Below are 8,630 nucleotides of genomic sequence, written 5' to 3'. Positions count from 1 at the left end.
CTCACGTTTGAGTGCTTGGCGGTGGGTGCCGATGCTTTTTTTGGTTGGTGGGGGGAGGGGGGATTGTTGCTTGCTGCCGCTTACGCACGGGGGGGGGAGCTGGGGGGGGGACTTTGGGGTTCTAACATTTAACTGCCATTCGTTCTTTGGGGCACTCCTCTGCTTTCACGGATGGTTGTGAAGAAAAAGCATTTCAGGATGTATAATTGTATAAATTTTTCAGGCTTTAAATTGTACCTTTGAACCTTTGAAATTGAAAGAGTCCAGCCATATTTCAGTTCAGCTCAGTGTTCATTATCTGCAGACCACCCCGATTCAAAGTCACCCAAAATAGCACCAAAAAGGAGCTACCAGAAACAAGAAACACATCATAATGTGTGCTACAGAGTCCAATCTACAAACGCATCGATTAAACCTTGCAGAAGACCCCAGACTCCAGCACCGTCATGCAACATCATCGAAGGAGAGAGAGACCACTCGAATGCAGGGACCTTCCTCCAGCAGCAGCCAGCGAAAGGGAGAAGAGAACTGTCACACGCTCAAACTATGCTCTGGCAGCAACGAGGCAGGAGGCCAGAGGCCGGCAGACGGTGATGAAAACCTGCTTGCCTTCTGCACTCGCCTCGATGATTTCAAAGTTCCTCGGCACTTTAGTCAGCAAGAAATTGAGTCAATCGTAAGCTCCATGCTTTCTTGGCCTCTAGGCCGCACACTTCACTCGAAGCCCCACGGAATACCCTCGGAGACAGCAAAGCGCCGGTGTGCTCAATCGGCCCGAAAACACGCCGCCAAGATGTAGATCACAGGCTCCAGCAGTAGCAAAACCACCTTTGAAAGAAAATGACGATGTAAAAGAAGTGAAAGAAGTCATTTCTTTAACCGTCTGAAGGATGCCGTGTTGCTCACCGGCGCTATTTTCTTCCGATAACTTTAAAGAAAAGTATTGGAGATATACTTGTTCAAAAGGGACATAGACTTGCCCTTTGAAACTATGTCACCACCATCATCTACCCCACCAAAAAATGGGACAAAATTTGGCGTGAGGGTCGCCGCTCATAAGGCGTATAGCCACTTTAAGAGACAGTTAGGAAAAAATATTATAGCGCATTCCTTTTTGACCAATACCCCTTGGCTGGTGGAAACAACTTTAGAAGAATGTTGAAAGGCCCCGATAGTGTGGATGTTCCCTGTGGTGGGAGAGTCTGAGACCAGAGGACACAGCCTCAGAATAGAGGGGTGTCCATTTAGAACGGAGATGAGGAGGAATTTCTTTAGCCAGAGAGATGAATCTGTGGAATTTGTTGCCACAGGAGGCCAAGTCAAGATTCAAGTTTCAAGTACATTTGTTATTAAAGAATGTACAAATTATTAAGGCATCCGTTAGTCTTGCGAGACTTCACTCTCCAGGGCACAGGCCTGGGCAAGGTTGTATGGAAGACCAGCAGTTGCCCATGCTGCAAGTCTTCCTTCTCCACGACACCGATGTTGTCCAAGGGAAGGGCATTAGGACCCATACAGCTGGGCACCGGTGTCGTCACAGATCAATGTGTGATTAAGTGCCTCGCTCAAGGACACAACAAGTTGCCTCAGCTGGGGCTCGAACTCACAACCTTCAGGTCACTAGTCCAATGCCTTAACCACTTGGCCATGTGTCCACCTACAAATTATACAACCTTGAGATTTGTCTGCTCACAGGTAGCCACAAAGCGAGAACCCCGAAAGAACCCAATTAAAGAAAATAAATAAATGAAAGACCAACACCGGATGCGCAAGAGAAAGAAAAGAAAACATGAAACATGCAAACAATTGAAACAAACAACATTCCGGACCAAAATTGAGTCCTCAGATCTGAATCGCAGAGCAGCCCAGAGTAGGCCAAGGCCTCACTTATCAGTCCATCATATTAGCAGGCACGGAGCACAGCAACTGGGACAGTCTTCATAGCTTCTGCATCATGGAGAGAGAAGTGGCCATCGCGGAGAATGAGTGAAATCAGCTCTTGCACCGGATTCCAACACCCTGTCTTTTCAGTCTGTCTGGGCTGGTGTTTAAATTGACAAAACAACGGAACAGCAAAAGGCTCTGGAGCCCTGGAGTGAACATCACAGAGCACAAGTGAAACATCTCGGAGAGCAAGTGAAATTGGCACTTGTCTCTAATCTGGGCCGGCATTTAAACTGTCTAAGCAGCGAATCGCACTGGGACCCAGGGTCTGCTGCAGCAAAAGGCTCCAGGCCTAGACCACACCAATCAGTGACCCGCTCCAGGGTCAAATTTCGCCACCCAGCCCGAAACCACTTTCAAGATCAGAGTGATCCAACTGTGCAGCTGGGACAGTTGTATGGGCACCAGATCTCCTCTTTCTGGGCCCCAACTTCCCCTCTCAGCACCCAGAGCTATCCAGCCATGCACATGTCCAGATGTAAGGGGACTAAATCTCCTCTCCCAGGCCCTGACTTCTTCCAGTGCCCAGAGAAACCCAACCTCACACCATTCTCCAACACACCATCTCGGCTCGTCCCCCGAACTCGCCCCTTTGCTGTTGGCAGCCATAATTTAACACAGATTACCTCAGGAGAGTTATTTCTAGTGAAGTTTTCAGTCGGGTTTCTCAGATTTTTAACTACCAGAGAGCTGTCGTACATGTTCAGTGGCACCCTCTTAACCGGAAGGCAGTGGTTGATAGATTCTTGATTGGACAGGGCATGAAGGGATACGGGGAGAAGGCAGAAGCCTGGGGATGAGAGGGAAATGGATCAGCCATGATGAAATGGTGGAGCAGACTCGATGGGCCAAATGGCCTAATTCTGCTCCTATGTCCTCTAATCTTATACAATGATCCCTAAAATATTGAGCAAAAACCAATGTTTTTTAAACTTGATGCCGATGTGCCTGGCTAAACAGAGCCCTAATATAAATCTGAAGGCAGCCGCTAACTATTCCCAGAGAATGTTCAGGTTACTGGCAGCTTAAGTCTATCTCCATTGTTTAGAAGGTCATTCAAGTGTTACAGAGCTAACAGGAAGCATGGATGCTTGCTCCATGATAACCGCTGATGTGCCAGAGTTTGGCAGATGTATTATGCTGGGCAACAGTCCAAAAGGAAAACATTTAGATTGATGTAGCAGGTTCCTAGACATGGTCACGGCACTAACTAATAAACAGTTGTTGGAGAGAAACTTTACCAAGGGAGTAAAAAGAGATTTTACATAGAAACAGAAACATAGAAAGCCTACAGCACAATACAGGCCCTTCGGCCCACAAAGTTCTGCTGAACATGTCCCTACCTTAGAAATTACTAGGCTTACCCTTAGCCCTCTATTTTTCTAAGCTCCATGTACCTATCCAAAAGTCTCTTAAAAGACCCTATCGTATCCTCCTCCACCACTGCCGCCGGTAGCCCATTCCACACACTCACCACTCTCTGCGTAAAAACTTACCCCTGACATCTCCTCTATGCCTACTCCCCAGCACCTTAAACCTGCATTCTCTTGTGGCAACTATTTCAGCCCTGGGAAAAAGCTTCTGACTATCCACATGATTAACGCCTCTCATCATCTTATACACATCTATCAGGTCACCTCTCATCCTCCATCGCTCCAAGGAGAAAAGGCCAAGTTCACTCAACCTATTCTCATAAGGCATGCTCCCCAATCCAGGCAACATCCTTGTAAATCTCCTCTGCACCCTTTCTATGGTTTCCACATCCTTCCTGTAGTGAGGCAACCAGAACTGAGCACAGTACTCCAAGTGGGGTCTGATCAGGGTCCTATACAGCTGCAATATTACCTCTCGGCTCCTAAACTCAATCCCACGATTGATGGAGGCCAATGCACGGTAAGCTTTCTTAATCACAGAGTCAACCTGCGCAGCAGCTTTGAGTGTCCTATGGACTCTGACCCCAAGATCCCTCTGATCCTCCGCACTGCCAGGAGTCTTACCATTAATACTATATTCTGCCATCATATTTGACCTACCAAAATGAACCACTTCACACTTATCTGGGTTGAACTCCATCTGCCACTTCTCAGCCCAGTTTTGCATCCTATTATTGTCCCGCTGTAACCTCTGACAGCCCTCCACACTATCCACAACACCCCCAACCTTTGTGGCATCAGCAAACTTACTAACCCATCCCTCCACTTCCTCATCCAGGTCATTTGTTAAAATCACGAAGGGTAAAGGTCCCAGAACAGATCCCTGAGGCACATCACTGGTCACCAACCTCCATGCAGAACATGACCTACCTACAACCATTCTTTGTCTTCTGTGGGCAAGCCAGTTCTGGATTCACAAGGCAATGTTCCCTTGAATCCCATGCCTCCTTACTTTCTCAATAAGCCTTGCATGCGGTACCTTATCAAATGCCTTGCTGAAATCCATATACACTACATCTATGGCTCTATCGTCATCAATGTGTTTAGTCATTGAATTTTATTCAAATTCTCCCACAGAATTCAGAGGGGTATAAATCACGACAGATGATATGATGGTGCCTTTAAGCACTTTATTTATTTCATTTAAAGATATGGTCGTTCTGCTCCTTCAGCCAGTGCCCAGTTGATTTAGCCTTACCAAGATCACGGGACCATGTACAATGATCAACGGCCCTACTAACCGGTATGTCTTTGGACTGTGGGAGGAAACCCACACACACGCAGGAAGGAAAGTACAAGCTTGCTTGCAGGGGGTGCTGGAATTGAACTCTGCGTTCCGAAGCCCCGGGCTACAATAGTGTTGTGCTAACCGTTACGCTGCTGTGGCGCACAACGTCCTATTGAACTGAAACTGCTTCTGACGGGTGAGGAAACTTAGCGGTCTGAGGAAAAAAGGTGGTAAAGATGGTGTCAGAGGATTTTGCGGACTTGAGCAACTTTTTCCAGTTTAATTTCTTCTCTTCTCGTGTCTCCTTCTTTCCTTTACAAGGTGGCCGAGGTGCCCTCAGAGTCTGTGATCTACAGCTGCACTCAAACAATGGTACCTCATGGGCAGTGGGTGCCCGCTCTTGGCACTTGCCCAGCGGCCTGCTGTTCTGCTATCTCCTTGTGCAGCCTGGAGGATGTGCGCCTTTGGGTCACAGCACTGATCCCTCACCAATGTCGCCAGCTGAAGTGTTGCAGGAGATTGAAAAATCGAGACAACAGTGCACACTGCTATCGATAAAAGGCCCCAGCACTCGAGCGATCTCTCTCTCTCTGCTGGTCCTTGAGACAGGGAATTCAAATAAGCAACACTGCGGATTGTAACTTCGAAACAGCGAGTTGTTGGCCTCCCTCCTCACTGCTACAGAAGCGATAGCTTCTCTCTCCCCCACTAGTGAGAGAGAGAGAGCCTGTCTGAAATGTCGAAGTGTTGGGATGGACAAGTAGTGTTTGAAGGACTCCAGATCATGGTCTCTGGGAGTGGAGGGGCTTTGCTATTGCTTGCATGGTTGGTAGTGGGTGGGAGGTTGATGCTTTTTGCTGGAGCAAGTAGGGTGGGGGAGGGTTGATACTTTGTCTACTGCTTGTGGGAGGTTTAAATGCTTACTGTCGTTCATTCTTTGGGGTTTTTCTTCATTTTGTGGACGTCTGTGAAGAGTAAGAATTTCAGGTTGCATACTGTATGCATTCGCTGATATTAAATTGAACCATTGAGAAAATAAGGAATAAAGATTGAAAAATAGCAAATACAAAAATCTCTTTCTTACCCACACGTAAAAGTATTCACTGGAGGATAGGGAGTGGATAGAAGAGACACCATGTTGACAGAGAGATACAACATAGCACAGGGCCCTTCAACACATTGACTCTGTGCTCACCATCAACCACCCATTACAGAACTCCTACGCTTCTTCTCTCCACATGCTGGACAACTCCCACCCCGCTCCCCCACCAGAGACACTAGCACTCATTTTCACACCAGAGGCAACTAGCCAACCCAGCTGCGTGACCTTTGGAGGAAGCTAGATCACCCATGGAAAACCCACACATCACGTGGAGTAACAATCCAGAGTAACACACACACACAATGCTGGAGGAACTCAGCAGGTCAGGCAGCGTCCATGGAAAGGAATAAACAGTTGTCGTTTTGGCCCAAGATCCTTGCTCCTTTGGTGGGGCAGTTCAAGGCCAGAGGACACAGCCGCTGATCAGAGAGATGTCTATTTAGAACAGAAATGAGAAGGAATTTCTTCAGTGGTGAATCTGTGGAATTCATTGCCACAGATGGCTGTGGAGGCCAAGTCATTGGGTATATTTAAGGCAGAGGTTGAGAGATTCTTGATTGGTCAGGGCTTGAAGGGTTATGGGGAGAAGGCGGGAGATTGGGGCTGAGAGGGAAAATGGATCAGCCATGATGAAATGATGGAGCAGACTCAGTGGCCTAATTCTGCTCCTGTATCTTCTGGTCATAAGGAGCTCCTCTTGTCCTTACCTACCACCTCATGAGCCTCTACATCCCTCGCCATAACTTCTGCCATCTCCAAAGAGATATCACCAAACATATTTTTACATTCCCTCTCCCCTCTGCTTTCCACAGCGATCACTCACTCTGTGATTCCAGTTCCCTTGTCCAGTCATCCTGCCCCATGTCCCCGAAAGTGGCCTAAATGCTACACCTGCCCACTCACCTGTGTTCAGGGCCCCAAACAGTCCTCCCAGCTGAGGTAACATTTCACCTGCACGTCTGCTGGAGTCACCTATTGTGTCCGGTGCTCCGGAAGCAGACATTGGTGAGACCCATCCTAAACTGGGGGAACCGCTTCGTCGAGCACCTCTACTCCGTCAGCCAAAACCGGAACTTCCTGGTGGCCAAACATTTTAATTCCAATTCCCATTCCCATTCCGACTTGTGGCTTCCTCTTGTGCTGTGATGAGGCCACCCTCAGGGTAGGGGAGCAAGACCTTATATTCCATCTGGGTAGCCTCCAACCTGATGGCATGAATATTAATTTCTTCCTCTGGTAAAAAATATTCCCTCTCCGTCCCTCCTCTTCTATTCCCCACTCTGGCCTTTTACTTCTTCTCACCTGCCTATCACCTCCCCCCCCCGGTCTCCTCCTCTTTCCCTTTCTCCTATGGTCCACTCTCCTCTCCTATCAGATTCCTTCCTCTCCAGCCCTCGACCTTCCCCACCCACCTGGCTTCACCTGCCACCTTCTAGCTAACTGCCTTGCCTTTCCCTCCCCCCCAACTTTTTATTCTGGCATCTTCTCCCTTCCTTTTCAGTCCTGAAGAAGGGTCTCGACCCAAAATGTCAACTGTTTATTCATTTCCATAACAGCTGCCCGTCCTGCTGAGTTCCTCCAGCATTTTGTGAAGAGTTAACTTAGTAACAGATTGTTGTTTGTTTCATTAGAAATGTTGGCACATTAAATTTAAGGAAGCAGAAGGTGAGCAAGATAGAGCTAACAACATGCTTCAAAAATTTTGTGTAGATGCTATCTACAATTCCGATGAAATAGGGCTTTTTTTAAAATCGTGCCACGCCCAATGGTTCCTTTGGCCACACACATGCAACACTATCAGGTCCAAAAAAAACAATGGATCGCATAACAGATACCAGGTGTCTGCACAATTTTCTTCATTCACAGTCAATCAAAACAACATGACGGGATACATTGGACCAATTCCTCCATCAATAAATTTTAGGAACAAATGTAGTTTTATAGTACTTCAGTAGTATGGCAATTCACATTCTATCGCTTCAGCTTTCTTAGGAAGAGTGATAAATACTTAGATATTGAGTTTCCAGTAGTGAGGGGGTCCAGGACCAGCATTTATCACTCTTCCTAAGCAAGCTGGAGCAACAGAATGTGAGTTACATAGGACCATAAGTTTAATGAGTCATATCACCAAGATTCTTCTAAGGATTTTGATGACAAGAGCTAAAAGTAAGGTACAAACTGGAACAGGTAAAGAACAATATGGTTTTGTGAAAGACAAAGGTACAAGAAATGCGATATTGATGTTAAGGATACAATCAGAACAAGCTATTCAAGTGCAAAAAGATTTGCTTGTTTATCGACTACACAAAAGCATTTGATAAAGTGAAGCACAATAAGTTATTCGAAATATTACAGAAAACTCCAGATCTGGATTCGAAAGATCTCCACCTGATCAGAAATCTGTACTGGGAACAAACTGCCGCTGTAAGAATAGATGGAGAAGTGAGTCAGTTTACAAAAATCAAGAGAGGCGTTAGACACGGGTGTGTTTTCTCCCCTGATTTGTTTAATGTGTACAGTGAAACAATAATACAAAAAAATAAGAGACATCTTGGGAATCAAAGTTGGTGGTGAAAACATCAATTTTAGATATGCAGATGACACTGTGTTAATTGCAAGTACGGAGGAAGAACTACAAAACTTAATTGATATAGTTGTTGAAGAAAGTGCAAAAATGGGTCTATATATCAATTGCAAAAAGACAGAATGTATGGTGATATCCAAAAAGGAGAATCTTATCTGCAGGCTGAGAATAAGCGGGGAAGACACAAAACAAGTACAGAACTTTTGCTACTTAGGAAGCTGGGTGACATCAGATGGCAGGTGCGACATGGACATCAAAAGAAGAATAGGGATGGCAAAAGACACCTTTACGAGAATGAAGAGTATACTGACCAACACGAAACTAGGCATGACAACCCTC

The sequence above is a fragment of the Mobula hypostoma genome, chromosome 28, assembly GCF_963921235.1.
Source record: "Mobula hypostoma chromosome 28, sMobHyp1.1, whole genome shotgun sequence".
In the NCBI taxonomy this organism is placed as follows: domain Eukaryota; kingdom Metazoa; phylum Chordata; class Chondrichthyes; order Myliobatiformes; family Myliobatidae; genus Mobula; species Mobula hypostoma.
The sequence above is the reverse complement of the archived record's forward strand: the minus strand, read 5'-3'. Positions refer to the sequence as shown.